General features: G+C 37.2%; 1 protein-coding gene and 1 pseudogene across 4 annotated transcripts in view; both read left to right on the top strand.

Annotated features, from left to right (window-relative positions):
- The window catches only part of SSH2 (slingshot protein phosphatase 2), a 238,819-nt gene that overhangs the window by 25,701 nt on the left and 191,281 nt on the right, over positions 1-21,837 (top strand). The gene's annotated exons all lie outside the window — the stretch shown is intronic.
- LOC112677622 (60S ribosomal protein L17-like) lies at positions 2,533-3,146 on the top strand (annotated as a pseudogene).

The following is a 21,837-nucleotide window of genomic DNA, read 5'->3' as shown; positions in this document are numbered from 1 at the left end:
ATTTGATCATAAGCTTCATCCCTCTTCCCCTCTTTTTTTGTGCATACATCGCATTGACATCCCGAAACTGAAGAATTCAAGTTGAGTGTGGCATCACAGACTATAAGCAAAGAGGGAATTTCAGGAAGGAAGTGGTCACTGTTGGATCATATGTCTTAGAGAGGTCAACAGAGTAGAACGGGTAGGCACTTGTTGACTTTGGAAGTTAGGACACTAGTGACCTATGTGAGAGCAGTTATGGTGGAGTGGGTAATCAGAAGACCATTGTATTGCAGCAGGTTAAAATATAAATGAGTGGTAAGGAAGGGGAGGAAGCAAGCAGAGATCTTTCTTTCTTTCTTTCATTCTCTCTTTTTCTTTTCTTTTTATTGAAATTCAATTAATTAACATATAATTAATTGTATGGTTTCAGAGATAGAGGTCAGTGATTCATCTGTCTTATATAATACCCAGTGCTCATTGCATCATATGCCCTCTTAATGTCCATCACCCAGTTACCCCATTTCCCTACCCACTTCCCCTCCAGTGACCCTCAGTTTGTTTCCTGTGATTAAGAGTTTCTTATGGTTTATCACCCTCTCTGATTTCATCTTGTTTTATTTTTTTTGTCTCTTCCCTATGATCCTCTGTTTTGTTTCTTAAATTCCACATATGAGTAAGATCATATGATAATTATCTTTCTCTAGTTAACTTATTTCACTTAGCATAATGCTCTCTAGTTCCACCCATGTCGTTGGAAATGGCAAGATTTCATTTTTTGTGATGGCTGAGTAGTATTCCATTGGATATATGCCCCACACCTTTATCCATTCATCTGTTGAGGGACATCAGTGCTCTTTCCATAGTTTGGCTATTCTGGACATAGCTGCTATAAACATTGTGGTGCAGGTGCCCTTTCGGATCATTACATTTGTATCTTTGGAGTAAATACCTAGTAGTGCAATTGCTGGGTCATAGGGTAGCTCTGTTTTCAATTATTCAAGGGACCTCCATACTGTTTTCCACAGTGGCTGCACTAGTTTTACCAACAGTGTAAGAGGGTTCCCCTTTCAAGCAGAGACTGTTCTTTCCAAAACCTTGTCTCTGAAGGAGAGGAGAAGAAAGTAACTAGAGAGTGTGGGATGAAAGAAGGGCCCTTTTGTGTTATTTGGGAGAGATTTGAGAATATTTCTCTGCTGAGAGGAAGGAGTCCTTTGGCAAGAAGAGGGGTCAAGATATGGTAGGGAAGAGGAGATGGGAGGAGGGAGGTTCCAGAGGACAGATGGGGAGATTAGCTTTAGAGTGGAGTCATTACACTGAGTTCTAATACAGTAATACCCTTAGGAGCTTCTTTTTCAAGTAGGAATGTGCTCTTGGTATTTGTGTTTGTGTCTACATTTTATAGCTTTAATGGATCCTCTTCCTTATTGTCAGCTGTCACTTCCTGCTTCCTCTATAGTAGTTCTTTACTTCCACTAATTTGCTGCTTTGTATCCTCTTCCAACTAGAAAACCAGGAAATCAAGCTTCACAGAGTTGAATAGGAAGTAACAGTAAAGGGCAGCCTCAGCCATTTAGCGCTGCCTTCAGCCCAGGGCATGATCCTGGAGACCCGGGATCGAGTCCCATGTAGGGGTCTCTGCATGGAACCTGCTTCTCCCTCTGCCTGTGTCTCTGCCTCTCTCTCTCTCTCTCTCTCTCATGAATAAATAAAATCTTTTTTTAAAAAAAGGAAGTAACAGTAAATAAACTGAAGGTCTAAAAAGCATGCTACTCTCTACCACCAAGGGATGAGTTTATAAGCTTTGGGACGTATCTTTTCTGTAGAATCCCTTTTTTTAGGTGAGGTGTTAGGGTGGAGCTGCTTTCAAATTTCTACATTAAAAAAAATATATTTTATTTATTTATTCATTCATGAGAGAGACAGAGAGAGAGGCAGAGACATAGGCAGAGGGAGAAGCAGACTCCCTGCAGGAAGCCTGATGCAGGACATCCCCGGACCCTGGGATCACAACCTGAGCCAAAGGCAGACGTTCAACCACTGAACCACCCAGGAGCCCCTCAAATTTCTACATTTAATTTTTTTTTTAATTTTTTTTGTATTTATTTATGATAGTCACACAGAGAGAGAGAGGCAGAGGCACAGGCAGAGGGAGAAGCAGGCTCCATGCACCGGGAGCCCGACGTGGGATTCGATCCCCGGTGTCGAGGATTGCACCTTGGGCCAAAGGCAGGTGCTAAACCGCTGCGCCACCCAGGGATCCCCAAATTTCTACATTTAACAGATAGAAATACTAGATAAAGACTTCTAGGAAGTCTTTTTTTTTATATAATATATATTTACTATTGAAAATGTCTACTATCTCCTTATATCTCAGCTTTTTTAAATTCTAAAAGCCATTTTTTTCATTTTAGAAAGAAGCTTCTTGATGGGGCCTCTGGATGGCTCAGTCAGTTAAATTCTTAGTGTGAGGTAGGAACCAACTTCTTTCATTTGCATGTGGCTATCCTTTTGTCTCAGCACCATTTATTTGCTTGAAAAACTAGACTCGTTCTTCCCCCGAGCGGCCTGAGGTGACCTTCGGAGATGGTTCGCTACTCGCTGGACCCAGAAAACCCTACAAAATCATGCAAGTCGAGAGATTCAAATCTTCGAGTTCACTTTAAGAACACACGTGAAACTGCCCAGGCCATCAAGGGTATGCATATTCGAAAAGCCACCAAGTATCTGAAAGATGTCACTTTGCAGAAGCAGTGTGTGCCATTCCGTCGCTACAATGGTGGAGTTGGTAGGTGTGCGCAGGCCAAACAGTGGGGCTGGACACAGGGTCGGTGGCCCAAGAGGAGTGCTGAATTTTTACTGCACATGCTTAAAAATGCGGAGAGTAATGCTGAACTTAAAAGGGTTTAGATGTAGATTCTCTGGTCATTGAGCACATCCAGGTGAATAAAGCCCCCAAGATGTGACATAGAACCTACAGGGCTCATGGCCGGATTAATACATACATGAGTTCTCCCTGCCACATTGAGATGATTCTTACTGAAAAGGAGCAGATTGTTCCTAAACCAGAAGAGGAGGTTGCAGAAGAAAAAGATATCCCAGAAGAAACTGAAGAAACAAAAACTTATGGCCCGGGAGTAAATTCTGCATAGAATAAATGCAAATTAAAAAAAAAAAAAAAAAAAGAAAAACTAGACTCAATTTTTATATAAAACTATTCACTCTTTTAAGCTAGAAGGATGGAAGTTACCTATGAAAGTATATGAATTATTTCAATTTTCTTTCTTTATAATTACTTTTTCTACTACTTACGTGGTTAAGATTGCTGCTAAGAAAAAAAAAGATTGCTGCTAAGACTATAGAAATTTAAACCATCAAAATATTGGGTTTGTAAAAATTACTAGATTTTTATTTTGCATTCATAAAGATCCTACCCCAAAGAGTTACCTAATTTCCAAGTTGTCTCTGCCATAGAACTGAATCTTATTTATAAAGCTCCAACTCTTGTTTCTTGGATTTTGGAGGGAAAGGAATACACTTAATGTCTGATTCTTTTCAAAGTTCTTTCTAATCATTCTGTGGAACCATGAGGACTTCCCACTCTTGAGCTTCATGGAGGTAGGCTTTTTCTTGCTGGTATCTATCAGTTTCTATGGTGAGGTCAAGTGCAATGTCTAATTACAATTTCCTTCATTAACTTTACACATACTAACCTATAAAGCTATTATGCATTTTATAAGATTATACTAATTCTTATAAAAGGTAAGGAAGGAAATGTTTTCTTCACATTAAATTACAAAGCTGAAAATACTTCTTTTTTTCCTAAAATTATTATTTAGTAATAGAATCTCCTAACCTCCAGTATAGATGACCATTTGAAAATAGGTCTTATTCCCTGTGCTACCGTGACCAGAAAGTTCTTCTCTCCAAAGAGAAAGAAGTAAGAATAATGAACATTTACTGAGCACTTACTCTTTGCCAGGCACTGAGCTCTTTATAAGTATGTTGTCCTTACAACAACCTTCTGAGAATAGGTATTGTTATCACCCATATTTTACAAATGAGGAAATTGAGGGACCCATAAAGGGTAGAACAGAGTCAGAATCCAGGCAGTTGACTTCAGAGCCTTAACAGTTCATGCCAAAGATTGGCCTACCTTATTTTTCTTGTCTTATTAAACTCCAGTCTTGAATTCCATATCATTTTTGGTGGGCCTAGGAAAGAGGATCTAGGAAATACACTCCAAATGCCTTGTATTTGTTGGTTTTTCTACTAAAGCCCAAGCTTATTCTCCATTAATCCTCATTAAACAATTCCATAATAATATCCCAAATGTACAAAAGTCTCCATTTGTGCTCCAAGACTTTTTTTTTTCCCTCCCTCCCTCTCTCCCCAAGACTTTTTTTTTATATTTGTAAATATATTTTATGGTTATAGCTTGATTTTATAATATTAATTAATTACTGCTCCTGGTTATTATACATTAAGTGTTACTGAAATATCCATAGGAATATTATCAAGTAAAACAGGTGGCTTCAGAGTAACACAAATTACACGGTGTGAGAGAAATAATATTGGCCTGATAAGAGAACCATTCATCTGGCTTTGCTACCATATAACTCTCTGGCCTTGGCCAGTCTCCTCATCTATCTGGCCCTAGTTTTCTCATCTGAGAAATAAGAGTTGAATGATTCCCTAAGGTTCTGTTCAGTTTTAGCATTCAGAGGTACTGTATACTCTTGGTAAAGTATCTTCAGGCCCATGGATAGAAGTTGAAGGAGTACTATAATTGGGTTTTATTCCTTGGGATTTTTTTTTTTTTTTTTTTTATTCCTTGGGATTTTATGGTAATTACTGGCAGGCAGGCAGAATAGGATGAGAGATAATTCTGTTAATTGATATCTGGATCCATGGAGTAGAAATTAGAAATCCCTTCCCTACACAGGAAGTATGATTTACATGCTGTGTCTTAGAAATGTAGTTTTAGATGCTCTTAGTGTTTTATTAGGATTTGGCCGAAGATTGTAAAAGGCTTGAATAAATTTTCTAAAGAGTTAATAATACATTAGTGACTAAAATTAGAATTTTTAAAACTTGGTTTTATTTATTTATTTATTTATTTATTTTTTATTTTTTTTTATTTTTTATTGGTGTTCAATTTACTAACATACAGAATAACACCCAGTGCCCGTCACCCATTCACTCCCACCCCCCGCCCTCCTCCCCTTCTACCACCCCTAGTTCGTTTCCCAGAGTTAGCAGTCTTTACGTTCTGTCTCCCTTTCTGATATTTCCCACACGTTTCTTCTCCCTTCCCTTATATTCCCTTTCACTATTATTTATATTCCCCAAATGAATGAGAACATATAATGTTTGTCCTTGTCCGACTGACTTACTTCACTCAGCATAATACCCTCCAGAAAACTTGGTTTTAAAATAATTCTTAAAAATGGACCTTTTGGTACAGTGGTAAGAATAGGAAGAGAGATGTGGGATGAAGGATAATTTAGGATCCAGATTTAGTTTCGGCCTGGGAAACTGACAGTGGCTTCTAGAATATGCTTCCTTGTTTATTTTTCAGTATGCTGTAACCAATAAACCCTTAATAATAATAGTAATTGGGGCTTCTGGGTGGCTCAGTCGGCTCAGGTCATGAACCCAGGGTCCTGAGATCGAGCCCCACATCAGGCTGCCTGCACAGTGGGGAGCCTGCTTCTCCCTCTGTCTCTGCCTGATGCTCTTCTTCTTGTGTGCGTGCACGCTCTCTCTCTGTCAAATAAATAAATAAATAAATAAATAAATAAATAAATAAATAAATAAATAAATAATATTAAAAAATAATAATAGTAACTACCATTCTTACATACTGTGCATGGTAGCTTTGACAAGAGATCTGTAAATCTATATGAAACCTATTGAAAGATATAAAAGAAAACCCAAGTAAAGGAATATTCCTTAAAGAGAAGACTTAATATTGCAAAGATACTATTTCTAACCAAATTAATTTATACCTTTTGTAAAATGTAATTTTATTTATTAAATTTTTTAGAGTATGCTGTATGCCCATCATGGGGCTTGAACTCATTACCCTGAGATCAAGAGTTACATACTCTACCTACTGGGAGCTGCTCCTAGTTTATATCCAGTCAGTATCCAATAGGCTTTCTCTTGGAACTTGATAAGCTGATTCTAAAATTTATGTAGGGGATGCCTGGGTGGCTCAGCAGTTGAGTGTCTGCCTTTGGTTCAGGGCGTGAATCCGGAGTCCCGGGATGGAGTCCCACATCGGCTTCCCTGCTTGGAGCCTGCTTTTCCCTCTGCCTGTGTCTCTGTTTCTCTCTCTCTCTCTCTCTCTCTCTCTCTGTGTGTATGTGTGTGTCTCTCATTAATAAATAAAATCTTTAAGGGACTCCTGAGTGGCTGAGCAGTTGAATGTCTGCCCTTGGCTCCGGGTATGATCCTGGTGCAGGGGTTGAGTCCCACATAGGCTTCCTGCGAGGAGCCTGCTTCTCTTCCTGTCTGTGTCGCTGCCTCTCTCTTTCATGAATAAATAAATAAAATATTTTAAAAAATAAATAAATAAGCAAAATCTTTGAAAAAATAAAAATTTATGTGGAAGAGAAAATGCTCAAGCATTTAAAATATTTTAAAATAAGAGAGTGAGAGAAGATGTACTCTAGCAGATATCAAAATGTATTATAAACCATTACTAAAGCAATATAGATTAATGGAACAGATACAGATCTACGTATATATTTGGATAGAAATGATGTTTCAAACCAGGGGGATAGGAAGAACTACAGCTGGAGTTGGTAATAAGCTTTCTAAAAGGTAAAAAAGTAGAGCCCCACGTTACCCCTATCTCAAAAATAAATCCCAGATGGATTATAGGCCTAAACATTTTTTAAATACATAAAGTTATTAGAAGAAAGATATAGGAAAGTATATTTATGATGTTGTGAAAGGAAAGATATTAAGTCACAAAACACAAAAACCTAAAAAAATGAATAAATTTGACTATATCAAAATGTAAATTCTAATATGAGATAGCATAATTACATTAAAAAAGCAATAATTGAGAAATATTTATAATATATATAGCAAATGCTTTATATTAATGATATAAAAAGAATTCCTATAAATAATGTAAAAATACTTAAAAGGAAAAATAAACAAATTCATAGAAGAGGGAATAAAAATGACCAATAAGAAAATATGTTCAATTTCATCAGTAATTAGAGAAATTTAAAAATAAGATAAAATTTTCACTCATTGGGTTAGGAAAAATATTTAATGTGAAAAATATCCAGTATGATGAGGAAATAGGGAAAGATATTTTCATAAACAGTTGGTAGACATATAAATTGGTACAGGTGCTTTGGAGGGAAATTTGGCAGTATCTATTAAAATTTAAAATACTTGTGCCTCATGACTCAGCAGGCCCTTTTCTTGGTATCTACCCTAGAAAAACTTCTTATATGTAACAGAAGCATCTGCCACAGAATGATTGTTGTAGTATTGTTGGTAATAGCAAAACAAGACAAAACAAAACCAAAAACCCTAAATATCCATTAATAGGGCACTGAGGGGGGCACTTGATGGGATGAGCACTGGGTATTATTCTATATGTTGGCAAATTGAACACCAATAAAAAATAAATTTATAAAAAAAATCAACATTGAAGACATTTGAGAAATCTTTATCATCTCTGCAGAGATGCCTTCAAATGTGTAATGGCTGTGTTGATGCTTTTTTTTTTAATTTTCATTTTTCTGGAATAAATTCCCAGGAGTGCTAAATAATAATAATAATAATAGGGGAATGCTTAAATAAACTCTGGAACACTATGCAGTGCTAAAGGGTGGGATAAACCTGTATGTAGGTAGGTTGAGTCCAGTCTTGTTCATTCTCTAGACTCTAAAGGTCAGTTGATAAATCCTTAATGATTTCAAATGTGTTATGTTCATTTGATGGTAATGATAGTAAGAGAAAGTAACATGGCATATCAAAATAGATTTACTGGAAAAAAGGCAGTGAACTTTTTATTTTTATTTTTTTATTTATTTTATTTATTTATGAGAGACACACAGAGAGAGAGAGAGAGAGAGAGAGAAGGAGGCAGAGACACAGGCAGAAGGAGAAGTAGGCTCCATGCAGGAAACTGGACGTGGCTCTGATCCCCTGTCTCCTGGATCAGGCCCTGGGCTGAATGCGGCGCTAAACCGCTGAGCCACTGGGGATGCCTGGCAGTGAACTTTTTAAGGGATTTTGGCATGTGTGCCAGATTGCTTCCTAGGAATCTGGGAGGTTGTTTTGTTGACATTTCTAGCAGTAATGGCAGTGAGTGTGCCCCAAACATCATTTTCCAAAAATTAAAAATTATATTCTCATTTTAGTAAAAATTAAGAAAATGCATTGTATAGCTATTCAGGTGACAGGCAGATTTGATAGCTATGAACTAAGCTATGTATGTATGTCCTGGAAGCCCCCAGCTATTGAATTCCATAACCAAACTTCATGCTCTACATCTTGAGAAGCCAATGATGTAATCTAATCTAAGTGGAGGTGTTTAATGTTTTTTTCTCATTGAAGGCTTTAAATGTTTGAGTTTTTAGGGAATTTCAAGTTCTAATTTCATCTCCCTGGTTTACTTTTCATAAATATATTGTTATTAACAATGATATTGGGAAAATAAGAGCTGTAGATGGTTTACGATTTCCTAATTCCATTTAATATAAGAATTTTATGTCTCTTTCTCATTTTAAAACCATTTTACTATTAGATACTATAAGTTCTAGTTTCTAGTCTTAAACTAAAAAAAAGGTTTAGGTGCACCTGGGTGGCTCAGTTGATAGGTGTCCCACTCTTGAATTTGGCTCAGGTCATGACATCAGGGTTCTCTCTCTCTCTCTCTCTCTCCTCCCCTCCCTCCCCGCATTCACTTGCACTTAATAAATAAATAAAAATTTAAGAATTCAGATTAATAAAATACTGTGAGGGCTATGCTGAACAGTTCTGCAGGCAGGATTCTTCCTGAGAGCCTCTGGTGTAAAGGAAAGAATGCTGGACCAGAAATGAAAGTCCTAGGTCTGGCATTAACTAGATGAGCAGTCTTGAACAGATCATTAGAACTCTCTCAACCTCAGTTCCCTCATCTGTGTAAGCTGAACTAAATCCATTTGTAATGATCCTTTCAGTTTCTGAGAATTATTTTCTTTTATGTTAAGAAGCTTATTAAAAAAAAAAAAAAGAAGAAGAAGCTTATAGTCTGGTGGCAGCAAACTATTTTCTGTCTCATTATTTCACTCCCAGGCAGTTGCTGTTTTACCTGTGTCACTAGCTTAGCAAGATTAGGACATAAATTGGAGGAGGCAAGGGATTCTGTGATACTTTGTGGAATTATGCTAGTTTTATTCATTAGATTGGCCAGAGTAACTTTGGCTCATGCAAGACTTATTGAGGAGAAGCTAGGATAGAAAATGTAATGTGTAAAATTATTTTACTTTAAATAACTTCACTTCAAAATCTGGGAAAAGAAACTTCCTCTGAGAGTATTACTCCTTTGTACATATTAATTACTTCTCACAAAAGCTCAGTCAAGAAGGAAGGTGATAACTAGCTCCATTTTACAGTTACAAGTGGGAAAGTTCTCAACATTTACGAATTAAGTGGGCTGAGTTAATAGCACAATTATGGACTCCAGGATGAAGCCTGCATTCCATTTTGCCCCTCTAGAGTATTCATCCTGCTGCCTCTACCCAGACAGAATGCACATGTGTACTCTCCTCACATTTCCATATATATGTATCTTTGTATCTTTGAACCACGCCTGATTCAAACACCTCTCCTCCACAAAGCCATCCCTAATGCTTGAGCAGAAAGGATTTTTCTGTCTCACTATTTAACCAATCTTATAATTATTTTTTCCTTCTAGTACTAAATTGAAGGCTACTTATGGGTGGAATCCACACTAGATTTAGCCTTACATATTGTGCGGCAGAGTATCCTTTGTAATAGGCACTCACAGTGATGTGTGATGGCTGGCTAGTCAGGTGCATATTGGACGGATGGATGGATAGATGGATGAATAAATGACTAGTGGGGTGTTTTTCCTAGCAGCATGTGCATAAGTATATTATGGCTTTGCACTTGGTCTGCGTTTTATTTTTTATTTGATCATCAAGAACAAATTATTTTGTAACATTAAGTTTTTTAAAAAACATCCTTCATTTTTCTAACATCTTTAGGTGTCAAAACTTAGAATATCCAACATTCTATTTATGGCATTACTTACACCAGCTTTATTTTCATGGGCCTTGATTGGGACTTGGAAACAATGCATCTTGTTTTGATAACATTCTGATGGGCCAGAGGCCTCAAAAGGATGTCACATGCTGTTGGAGCAGATGTAACAAAGAAAATGACAGACAGTTGATTCTCTTTGTTTCAAGTAGTGTCTCTCACTCTCACTCTTTCTCTCATTAGGTTTAGTTTAATTCTGGAAGTATTTGTTAGCTTTAAGGACAAGTTATAATTTCCTTCCTCATATTTATTAAATCACAATAGCACCTAGTAGATACTTGACAAATATTGACATAAATGAACAGTGGAAAGCACTGTGACAAAGTAGGAACAGCATGCACTTCTGAATAAGAAAACCTATTTTGAATATTGATTCTGACTCTTATACTCATCTTGGTAAATTACTTGAGTCCTATACCCTTATTTGTAATATGGAAATGATAATAATTGTGGATTTTTAATACTTTTAGTTTTAAATATTCATCAACATACATTCTGATTTCTTTTTGTTTGGGAAGCATAGTCATCATATTTTAATTCTTAGACTTTTTTTGGAATTTTAAAGCTAGAAAAAAAAAAAAACCCAAAACCCAGATACTTCTGCACATATTTTAAAAAATAAATAGTATAGACATGAAGTTTAGGGGACATTCATGTAATTTAGCCACCACTTTGTACAATTTATATAATTATGAAAAATAACACCAAATGCTGTGCTTAAGATCTCCTATGATGACATCAGAAAATAAGCCAATCAGACTTTTCAATTGTTTACTTGCTGCTTTGAGCTTATTTTTCTGCCTAATCATAATTTATGTAGCTCAGATGATTGAGATCATGAGTATCATATATTTCTCCAGTTGCTTTCTAAAAATCTTTACTTGTCTATTTATTAATTCTACAGATATATATTGAGTATCTATTATGTGTCACCTACTGTGGTAGGGCAATAAATACGTACTAATGAATAAAGCAGACATAGTTCCTTCTCTCACAAAGCTTACTCTACATAGCAGTGAAAATTAAGTGTGTACATGAATTTTTAATTACAAGCTGGTAATTCTACGACTGAAACAAATAGGAAGCAGTGCTTAGATTGGAGGTCAGGAAAGGCCTCCTGAAGAAGTCAAACTTCATGAGCTTTGGAGAATGAGTAGGAGCCACTGTCCCAGGAAGACAAGGGAGAGAGTAGTCTCCATAAAGGGAATGGCATATACAGAGGTTCTGAGGTGGAGAGAGTTTGGCATGTTTGAGAATCAGGAAGGCCAGTGTGGCTGGATCAACACAGTGGGGCAAACAAGGAAACTAGAGAGGTACACAATGGCCAGATTATGTGAGGCTTTAGAAGTTTAGATCCCATAGAACATAGAAGTTTAGATCCCACCCTCCCACCCCCAGAGATATGGAGAAACCACTGAAAGGTTTTCAACAGAGTGTGACCATATTTCTGCTTTCATGGAGCCTGCTTCTCCCTCTGCCTGTGTCTCTGCCTCTCTCTCTCTCTCTCTCTCTGTCTATCATGAATGAATAAATAAAAAATTTAAAAAAATTTCTGCTTTCAAAAGATGGCTTTTGGTTTCTTTTAATTTTTTTTTAAGATTTTATTTGTTTATTCATGAGCGACACAGAGAGAGAGAGAGACAGAGACACAGGCAGAGGGAGAAGCAGGCTCCATGCAGGGAGCCCGACCTGGGACTCGATGCTGCGTCTCCAGGATCACACCCTGGGCCGAAGGTGGTGCTAAACTGCTGGGCCACCCGGGCTGCCCTTTTTAGAGAACAGACTGAGAGATAGGGTAGAAACAGGCCGGCCAGTAGGGAGGCTATGGCAGCTGAGACAAGAAGTGGGTAGATTTGAGGTAGAACCTCTTCCTGATAAGTGGCATAGAGGATTGAGGCAAAGGAATATGTCAAACATGACCGGCTTTTTTAAATAAATAAATAAATAAATAAATAAATAAATAAATAAATAAATAAATAAATAAATAAATAAATAAGTAAGTAAGTAAGTAAGTAAATAAATAAAGTTATTTATTTATTTGAAAGAGAGAGAGAGAGCTTGAGGGAGAGAGAATCTCAAGCAGACTGTGCTGAGTTGAGTGTGAAGCCTAACATGGGGCTTGATTCACGACCCTGAGATTAGGCCTGAGCCAAAATCAAGGGTGGTTTAACTGACCGTGCCACCCAGGTGCTCCTCCAGCTTTCTGATTATAGCAGCTGAGGTGTATGTTTGCACCATTTTCTAAGATAAGGAATTCTAGGCTGGAGCAGATTTGGGGGAGGGAGTGGGAGTTCAACTGGGGAGTCTACCCATGAGTGTGAGACCCCCCATACAGATGACAAATAATTGAATATGAGTCTGCACCTTAAAGGAGAGTTTTGGGGCTAGGAATATACATTTGGGAATCATCAGTGAGCAGTTGATATTTGAAGTCCTGTGACTAATGAGATCACTTGGCAGGGGAAAGTTAGAAAGAAAAGAAAGCTTAAGACCAAGTCCTTTTTCTTTTGAGAGTCTGCAGCATTCTAGTTAACTTAATTTTTTGGCCCAGTTACATGCTTTCTGACAATCAGAATTCTGCATCTCAGTGTTCTCTTTTCACAACTCATAAAGCTAATAAATAAAACAAACCCAATGATGATGTTTTTTTTTTTTAGTTAAAAGAGTCTGAAAATTCCTTTTAATTAAATATCTTTCTTAGAATATTCATAAGCGTTTCTGGAAAGCAGCCATTATTTTGAACACTTCTCTTTAGAGGGAGTATAGATATGGAAAGTGGAAGAAACTGGGCCAAATATGAAATCTCTGGAGAACTTTTCCTAGAAACTTTTTTTTTTTTTTAAGATTTTATTTATTTATTCATGATAGTCACAGAGAGAGAGAGAGAGAGAGGCAGAGACACAGGCAGAGGGAGAAGCAGGCTCCATGCACCGGGAGCCCGATGTGGGATTCGATCCCGGGTCTCCAGGATCGCACCCTGGGCCAAAGGCAGGCGCCAAACCGCTGCGCCACCCAGGGATCCCTAGAAACTTGTTTATAAATTAGTCCATCTGTGTTCTTGTCAATAACCTCTTATAAAACCAGAATATAAGGGGATGGAGTGGGGAGAACCTTCCCTTGAATTAAGTTTCCAATTATTTTTAATTTGCTTTACTCTGGTCACAGGTCTTATACTAATAGTAGAAGTTGATTGATGTTTGCCTTGGTAGATAAAGATGAAAAAGCCCAACTTTTCTTCTCTGATATGTGACCTTGGTTCTTCTTTCTTTTTTAAATGTATTTCTTGTCTCTATGTATTTGTTTCATATGTTTCTTTAAAAGTTTTTGAGCTAGTTACACATTTTAAAGACTATTTTTAAAATTATGTTTCTACTCCATTCTACTCCATTTCATTTCTCTTGGGTTTTTTTAAGGTAACCCATTAGTAAGTATGGATATTTTTGTTTTGCTTCTATGTTGGCTTGCTTGCTTTTTCTTTTTAACCCTGTAGCTCTGAAACTTACCAGAATTATTTAACTTTTTTCTTTCAAACATGAAGTATTTCAGACATTACTTGTACTTTACTGTGCCATAAAATTACCTTTCAGGCTACCAAGAATTTTCCTATGCTACTGTAAGCCCTCCTATGCTCCACATCAGCATGTTAAAAGAACACTAGCCCACCCGCCTTCTTTAGTTGTTCCTTACCCACCTCCCTGTATGTAAGTATCATTCAGCATTTTTGGATGGGAGGGCAATTTGGCCTTTCTTTTTCCATGTAGGATCTACGCATAAGAATACACACCTATTTTTATTGTTGCTATGTATTGTTTATTGAATGGGAGCCAAGACTTCATGCTAATGTTGTACTGCGTGGTTATGTCCAGTGAGTACTAATAGTCACCAGTTCCAATTGTGTGATATTAAAACAACCTTAAAGATGTAATTCTCGGGATGCCTGGGTAGCTCAGTGGTTGAGCATCTGCCTTTGGCTCAAGGCATGATCCCAGGGTCCTGGGATCAAGTCCCACGTTGGGCTGCCCACCAGGAGCCTGCTTCTCCCTTTGCCTATGTCTCTGCCTCTCTCTGTGTGTCTCTCATGAATAAATAAATAAAATCTTAAAAAAATACATAACTCTTGAAAAGTTTTCAAGAATTAGACCTGGAATTAGTCTGAAACCAATGTTTACATAATTCAAAAGAAATTAATTTACCTTTCTATAACTTTTAACAACCCAAAGCAAGCATGTCTAATAGACCACTGCTTTCTATCACTGTTTTTCTGTTTTAAAAAAATGATTCAGACTTATTAAAGGATTTGGCTGAAATAAGAGTCTCCCTGTGTTTTACTAAAATAGTCATTTTAGTGTGCTATAATTTAGCTATTTACCTGTTGGACATTTGGGTTTCATTATATATAATTCTATAGGGAACATTGTTTTTTAAGATTTATTTATTCATTTATGATAGAGAGAGAGAGAGAGAGGCAGAGACACAGGGAGAGGGAGAAGCAGGCTCCATGCCGGGAGCCCAATGTGGGACTCGATCCCGGGACTCCAGGATCACGCCCTGGGCCAAAGGCAGGCGCTAAACCGCTGAGCCACTCAGGGATCCCCCTATAGGGAACATTTTGTACATAAATCTTTGTATACATCTCTGATTGTCTTTTTAAAATGAATTCTGAAATTTACTGAGTTTAGGATAATGAGCATTATTTTTTTTAAGATTTTATTTATTCCTAAGAGACAGGAGAGGGAGAAGCAGGCTCCTTGCAGGGAACCTGGACCCGTGATCACGTCCTCAGCTAAAGACAGACGCTCAACTGCTGAGCCACCCAGGCATCCTAGGATAATAAGCATTTATTTATTTATTTATTTATTTATTTATTTATTTATTTATTTAGGATACAATGTCATATTACTTTTCAGAAAAATTTTACCATATTACACTCAGAGCTATTGGTGTGCAAGTTCCTGTTCTTCTTTTCTTTAATAGTTTTAGAAATGTTTATAGTCTCTTAATTTTGCCAGCCTGAAGGATGAAAATTGTATCCTTTCTATTTTACAGTTTTTATTAACTAATGGAGTAGGACATGTTTATTCTCTGATTTCTTTTTTAAAAAATCAAATGAATCAGAAAGCACTAGTGTAGATAGAGTAGTATATCTTTATACTGGTGTGAAAAAGATTGCTTGCAAATGGCTGCAAGGGAGTATATTTTCAAATCCTGTTATCTTGAGAGAATAGGTATAAACTTTCAATTCTGCTAGAATATCTCAAGCTCTACCCAGAGTTCCGTACAACATTAACATTCTGGATCCAGTATTCCAGAACATAAATTTGCCAGTTCTCTGAAAACACTGGAACACAAATGGAAAATTCAATAGCCCTTCTTTAGTGACTTGCTTATGATCCACCAATAGGCAAAATGCAGCAGGCAAGACTGCCAGCTGCTCTGCGTCTGCAAACATTTGTGCAGAACTAATTTTAATAGCAGATGTTGGGAATATTTAAAAAAAAAAAAAAGAAAAAGCAACTCTCCTCTGAGAAAGTCAGACCTATCCCGTGACTTCTTAGATGCTCCATAACCCTGTTAGCCAGAGTTTCGTTCCTAAAATTCCATATTTTGCTTCCCTTCTTTCTCATGTGAGAAGTTTTAGAAATGCTGAAGGGAATCTCACAACTTCAGAAAGCCTTTATACTACCTCAGTTTACCCCATATTTTGTTGTCATATTTAGAAGCCTGTATATAATTAGGGTTTACCTATGGAAGATCCTATTTTGACCTTTGGGGAATGCCCAGACTTCATTTATCCATTATAAGAAAGACTATTTCTTCATTTTCTATTGAGATAGAAGTTACAGGTAATGAAGAGAAATTTTAAGGGGAAACTATTATTTTTATCAAATGGACAATGAAGATGTAATTCCAGCAGGAATTTGCTAAATCAGTGTCTGAATGATGGCATGTATGGATTTGGGGTTTTAGACACCAATATTCCATGTCATTAAAGGAGTTCACACAGGTCCAGATAGGTGCCTGCCTCTATGACATGTCAGTATCCTCACTCAGACATGTCGGAGTTTAATCAAATTTGTTTTTTTCTGGGGTTTGTTTATGCTGAAAGGATAAGTAAATTATTTCATTGTTATTATTTGATTTTTAAGTCTTCTTCCTCCTTCTGTTTCCCAGCCATGCTATTCTCCTCTTCACATACAACTAATTAACTAATATTATTAGTTTTCTGTGACTCTTTCTACACATACTATATGCTTATGTAGATAAGCAGTGTGTGTGTGTGTGTGTGTGTGTGTGTGTGTGTATGCCTTTCTGCTCTTTTACTTTAATGGTACCACATTATACACAATACTTTTGCTTTTTTCCACCTAGTCCAACTTAGAAATATTCCATATTGGGATTCCTGGGTGGCTCAGCGGTTGAGTATCAAGCCCCACATTGGGCTCCCTGCTCAGTGGGGAGTCTGCTTCTCTCTGCCCCTCCCTCCTGTTCTGCTCTCTCTTGCTGTCTCTCGAATAAATAAAATCTTTAAAAAAGAATATAAAAACTAGCTAAAGACTGGGAGAAATGTTTGTCAAATATGTCTAACAAAGTTATTTGTATACAGAATATGTAAAGAATTCTTACAACTAAATAGGAAGATGAGAATAAAAAGTAGACAAAAGATTTGGATAGACCCTTCACCAAGAAAAGATATAGATAACAAATAAGCACATGAAAATATGCAGCCAGGTGTACTATTTATTGAAGGAAAGATAAATAAAGCACAGATCATTATATAACATTAAAAGATGAAAACACTCCTTTCTGAATTTTTGCCCCAATTGTAAACTACTAATTTAGTCAACGCTTTGAGGGCAAGGACAATGTCTTTATAGATAGGATTCAATAAATGTTTAAACTTGGTGCATTGTGAATGAGTTTAAAATCATGATGCTATTTAAAATGCCAAACATTAATGTTTTAAAAAGTGCAGAGCAGTATTTAGGACAATAGCAAGTTGAATAAATGAACTTAAGAGTTCTGTAATTGCCTTGAACCATCTGTGGCAACAAGGAAATAATATAGAATGCTGAATTAGAGTTACTGGCCATCACTGAAAAGTAACCATTACTGAAAATAATCATTTAGTATTTTCATTGCCATTTTTACTTACATAAAGAAAAATATTTTAAAGTCATCGCTGGTCAGCTAACTATATGACCTCTATTCCTTGTCAGGTTTGGTTTTTAAGGGTGAACCGAACTCTTGGGTCACATCCTAACTTTACATCTACTTAAAATAAAGCTATACTTTTCCTTTGGCCCAGCAACTGTGTTTCTAGAAATTTATTGTAATTATGTGAAATGATATTTTTCTTATTTATTGCAGCATTTATTCTAATAATAAAAGCTTGGATGCTGGTTAATTAATCATGATACATCTATGCAATGAAATCCTACCTAGGAAGAATAAAAACAAGGGAGCTCTTTATGTATTAATATGGAATATTTCTCTTTTTTTTTATGATTTTATTTATTTATTTATTCATGAGAGACCCAGAGAGACAGAGACAGAGACATAGGCAAAGGGAGAAGTAGGCTCCTCTAGGGGAGCCTGACCTAGGACTCGATCCCGGGACTCCAGGATCATATACTGAGCTGAAGGCAGATTTTGTTGAAATATATTTCATGATTTTTTTTCTTTTATGGTGCGTGTGTTTTGTACCATTAAGAGATCTTTGCTGAACCCATTGCCACAAAGATTTTCTCCTGTATTCTAGAAGTTACACCATTTTATTTTATTTTATTTTATTTTATTTTTTATTTTTTGGTAACTATTCTCTTATTTCCTGCTGGGATCTACTATTTGTTTAGCACATCAGTTAGAGGGCAAGTGAAAGGAAGTAAATTAAATTTACTAATCAAATGTTATTTTTTTTTAATTTTTATTTATTTATGATAGTCTCACAGAGAGAGAGAGAGGCAGAGACACAGGCAGAGGTAGAAGCAGGCTCCATGCACCGGGAGCCCGATGTGGGATTCGATCCTGGGTCTCCAGGATCGCGCCCTGGGCCAAAGGCAGGCGCCAAACCGCTGCGCCACCCAGGGATCCCTCAAATGTTATTTTTTTAGTGCCTTCATAAAAGATATTTTCTGATTACTTTATGCTTATATAGGTGCTCTTAAACACATACATATCTAAAACAGAAGTTTCATGAAACAATTCTTCCTCTTCCTTTATGCAGTGTACTCTGATATTTTCTTTTCTATTCAGTTAAAAAAAAAAAAAAGCTATGTTGCTGCAAACTACTAAATTGATTTCACAAGCTATTCGTGGCTCTCAGCCTGCAGTGTGAAGAAATGAGTAGATGCTAGTTGATTACCACATTCAGGGGAGACTTTGAAAAACTGTGGTTTGTTGCAGTGGGGCTCCTGAGAAATGAAGATGGTGTCTGCTTTTTGAGATTACCAGCTGTCCGTTGGCCAAGTGGGACAGGGAATATAACTACACATTCCTCCCAAACACACCAAAACTTTCAAAATTTCAAAGGAAGTGCTAACTTCCTTCATAAGATTCTATAGTGTCGGAAAGGACAACACTTCTTTACTTATTCTCAAAATTATTAGGCCTATTATAGATTTACGAGTAAGTGGGAAATAACTAGCTAAGGAATTTTGTCAAATGTTAATGCTAAGGGCAGCTCAGGTGGCTCAGTGGTTTAGCGCCGCCTTCAGCCCAGGGCCTGATCCTGGAGACTTGGGAGTCCCACGTCAGGCTCCCTGCATGGAGCTTGCTTCTCCCTCTGCCTGTGTCTCTGCATCTCTCTCTTTCTTTGTGCCTCTCATAAATAAATAAATAAAATCTTTTTAAAAAATGTTAATGCTAAAACATACACAGAAACCTGAAAAACTATTTCAATAAGAAGATTAGAAAGTATCTTCATTTGATTATTTGGAACTGAGGAAACTGGGTATACTTAGTGGTATTACTTGACTAGGTATAAATTATGAACAGTCCTTGGAGAGAGGACTTTTATGAGCCCTAACCACAAGTGATCTTTTTTGTCAAAATATGAAACTGTTTCTTATCCTTTAAGCAGACAATTCGTAGTTTCAAATCACAAGAAGGAACTACCTATTCATTTCTGTTTGCAGTTAGTTGAGGATTAGAGAAAGAAAGACATTGGAAATTGGAAACTAGACACTTTTCATCAGAGGAAGTTTTATTCTGTGACACTATATAGTCTGTTTTCTACTCAGTTTGGATCTAAAAGTTGGGTTTCGGTAGTGGATGTTTTGTTTTCTAACTCCCAGTGGAAGTGTAACTATTAGGGTGATTTTTACTTTGGATCTTTCTAACCACCTTCCTTTGACAAATCCACATGAGCCAATGGCAGTGATCTGAACTTACAGACAGTAAGTTCCAGATTTAAAGTATCTGGAGGGTGTAGGGTTCCATTGCATTTCCTGATGAGTTGGTCCCCTTCCTAATGGAATTATCTTGTTGTGGCAAAGGGATGAGAGTAAATTATATATATATATATTTTTTTTTTTTTGAGAGAGAGAGAGAGAGAAAACATGCACACATGTGCATGCAGTGGTGCAGGGGAGAAGGAGAGAGAGAGAATCCCAAGCAGGCTCTATGCCTAGTGAGGCCCCATACGGGGCTTGACCTCATGACCTTGTGATCATGACCCGAGCCAAAATCAAGAGTTCTATGCTTAACCAACTGAGCCACCTGGGAGCCGTACATTTTTGTATTTTAAATGATAATTTTCTGAGATGCACATGGCTTCATTACCAACCAATAATACCAGTGGTATTCTAATGTCAAAATTTGTTCTCCATCTAGACTGTGGGAATAGTGGGAATAACAAAATGGGTTAGGACAACTCCCAAGTCAATGGCTTTTCGGGTTTTATTATCTTTTTTTTTACTCCAGCTAGAAGGAATTAGTATATTTGTAAAGAATTTTCTTGGTTAAGAGAAACAGACCATCCACTTCAGAGGATATGTTAACATGAGAAAGAACTAAAGTTTGACATGGAATGAACATTTTCTTTCAGAGAAATTATCTTCTTAGGAGGGGATTTTTTTTCTGCTGGAACATCCTGGTTTTTGACAGTTCTATCCAGGCTCAGACAGCTCTGCCTCTCAGAACTTGACTGATGTTTATAGGACATGGCACTTGTCACTGCTTCCTCAGGCGCATTGCCTGGGCCTAGAGTTTTTCCTTGTGCTGACTAATGTCCTATGCAAGAAGTCCATGTGTAAACTCCAGGTTTTTCTCTAGTATCAGGACAACAGCAACCATAAACTATGCTTTAGTATCTAGCCCTGCTACTCATGAAAAGAGCTCTGATTTCTACTAGGCCTGGGTTCTGTGAAAAAGCTGACATGGATTTTGACTTCTGCAGAGGACCATCCTGCATTTTGCCTTTGTTCTTGAGAAGAACCACTGTCAAAAGCAATTCATCATTTTCTGCAAGTTTCTTTTCAGAAGAACTCCTTTCTGTGGCAGTCATCAGAGGATCTTGTTAACAAGGGTCTCTGCTGACCCTGGCCTGAACAGAGTGACTCTTTCTTGCAAGTTTCCTGATTCTAAATCCTCCTTGATATTCTCCTCTTTTGGGTCTCTCGTATCCTTGTTCTTGTCACTTGGGAATACCATTGGCCCATGACCAATATTTGATAGGGACCCTTCTCAAAATTCTCTGGTGGAAACTAAATTTTATGTGATCACCTTGTCTCCTACCAGCATGAGAGTTTCCCCAAGGAGTTTAGCAATCTCACAATTGTGTCAGCCCCTGAATTGTGAGTGACTGGAGAAAAAAAGACAGACTTGGGCCAATTCTGTAATTGGGCTTCTGTCATCTTTAACAGTTTTATGAATTAAAGGATTTTGAGGAGCAAGCCCTACCTCTACCAGACCTCAAACTAACTGATTTTTCATACATGTTGAGAGTCGAATCAGAGAAGGAAAGCTCTAGAGAGGTGTTCAAGTGATGATCCCCTCAGATACTTTTAATACTTGGTATAACTGTTTCTCCAAAGAAACAGGGAGCGAATTTTCTGGGAAGATTATACTTGAGGTTTACAGCCCTTTAGCTCCTTCTGAGCAGCTTCTCTCATCATAGTCCAGGCAATTAATTAGAATGCAAAAATGACCCTTCTGCAGTAAGAAGAGATCTTGTGGTCAAAATAGGAAACTAATTACAAGTCAAGATCATCACTTACTTTACTCCCAGCTCAGCTTGTTAGTCCTTAATTTTAAGTGTCTCTAGCTTTCCTTGCTAATCAGCCTGGATTCCTCCTATGGTGCTAGAGCTCAGTCTCTCAGTTCTCTTACTTATTAAAGAAGGAATCAAGCTCTTTACTTACTGAGAAACAGGTCTAATCTTTGATTTTAAGTAAAAACTGTTCTTTCACAATCATCTGAAACCTGACTTGGTCATGTCTCAGGACTCTATCTCAGTAACAGCAATCTTTCTGCACTTGTCTTTCTTTCCTGGCACACATACCCAGACAGTTGTCCAAGGGAGACTTTTCTCTGCTTTCTTTTTCAGTGTCTTCTTGT

Source organism: Canis lupus, chromosome 9 (assembly GCF_003254725.2).
Source record: "Canis lupus dingo isolate Sandy chromosome 9, ASM325472v2, whole genome shotgun sequence".
NCBI lineage: Eukaryota > Metazoa > Chordata > Mammalia > Carnivora > Canidae > Canis > Canis lupus.
This window is presented reverse-complemented; position numbering and strand designations above follow the sequence as displayed.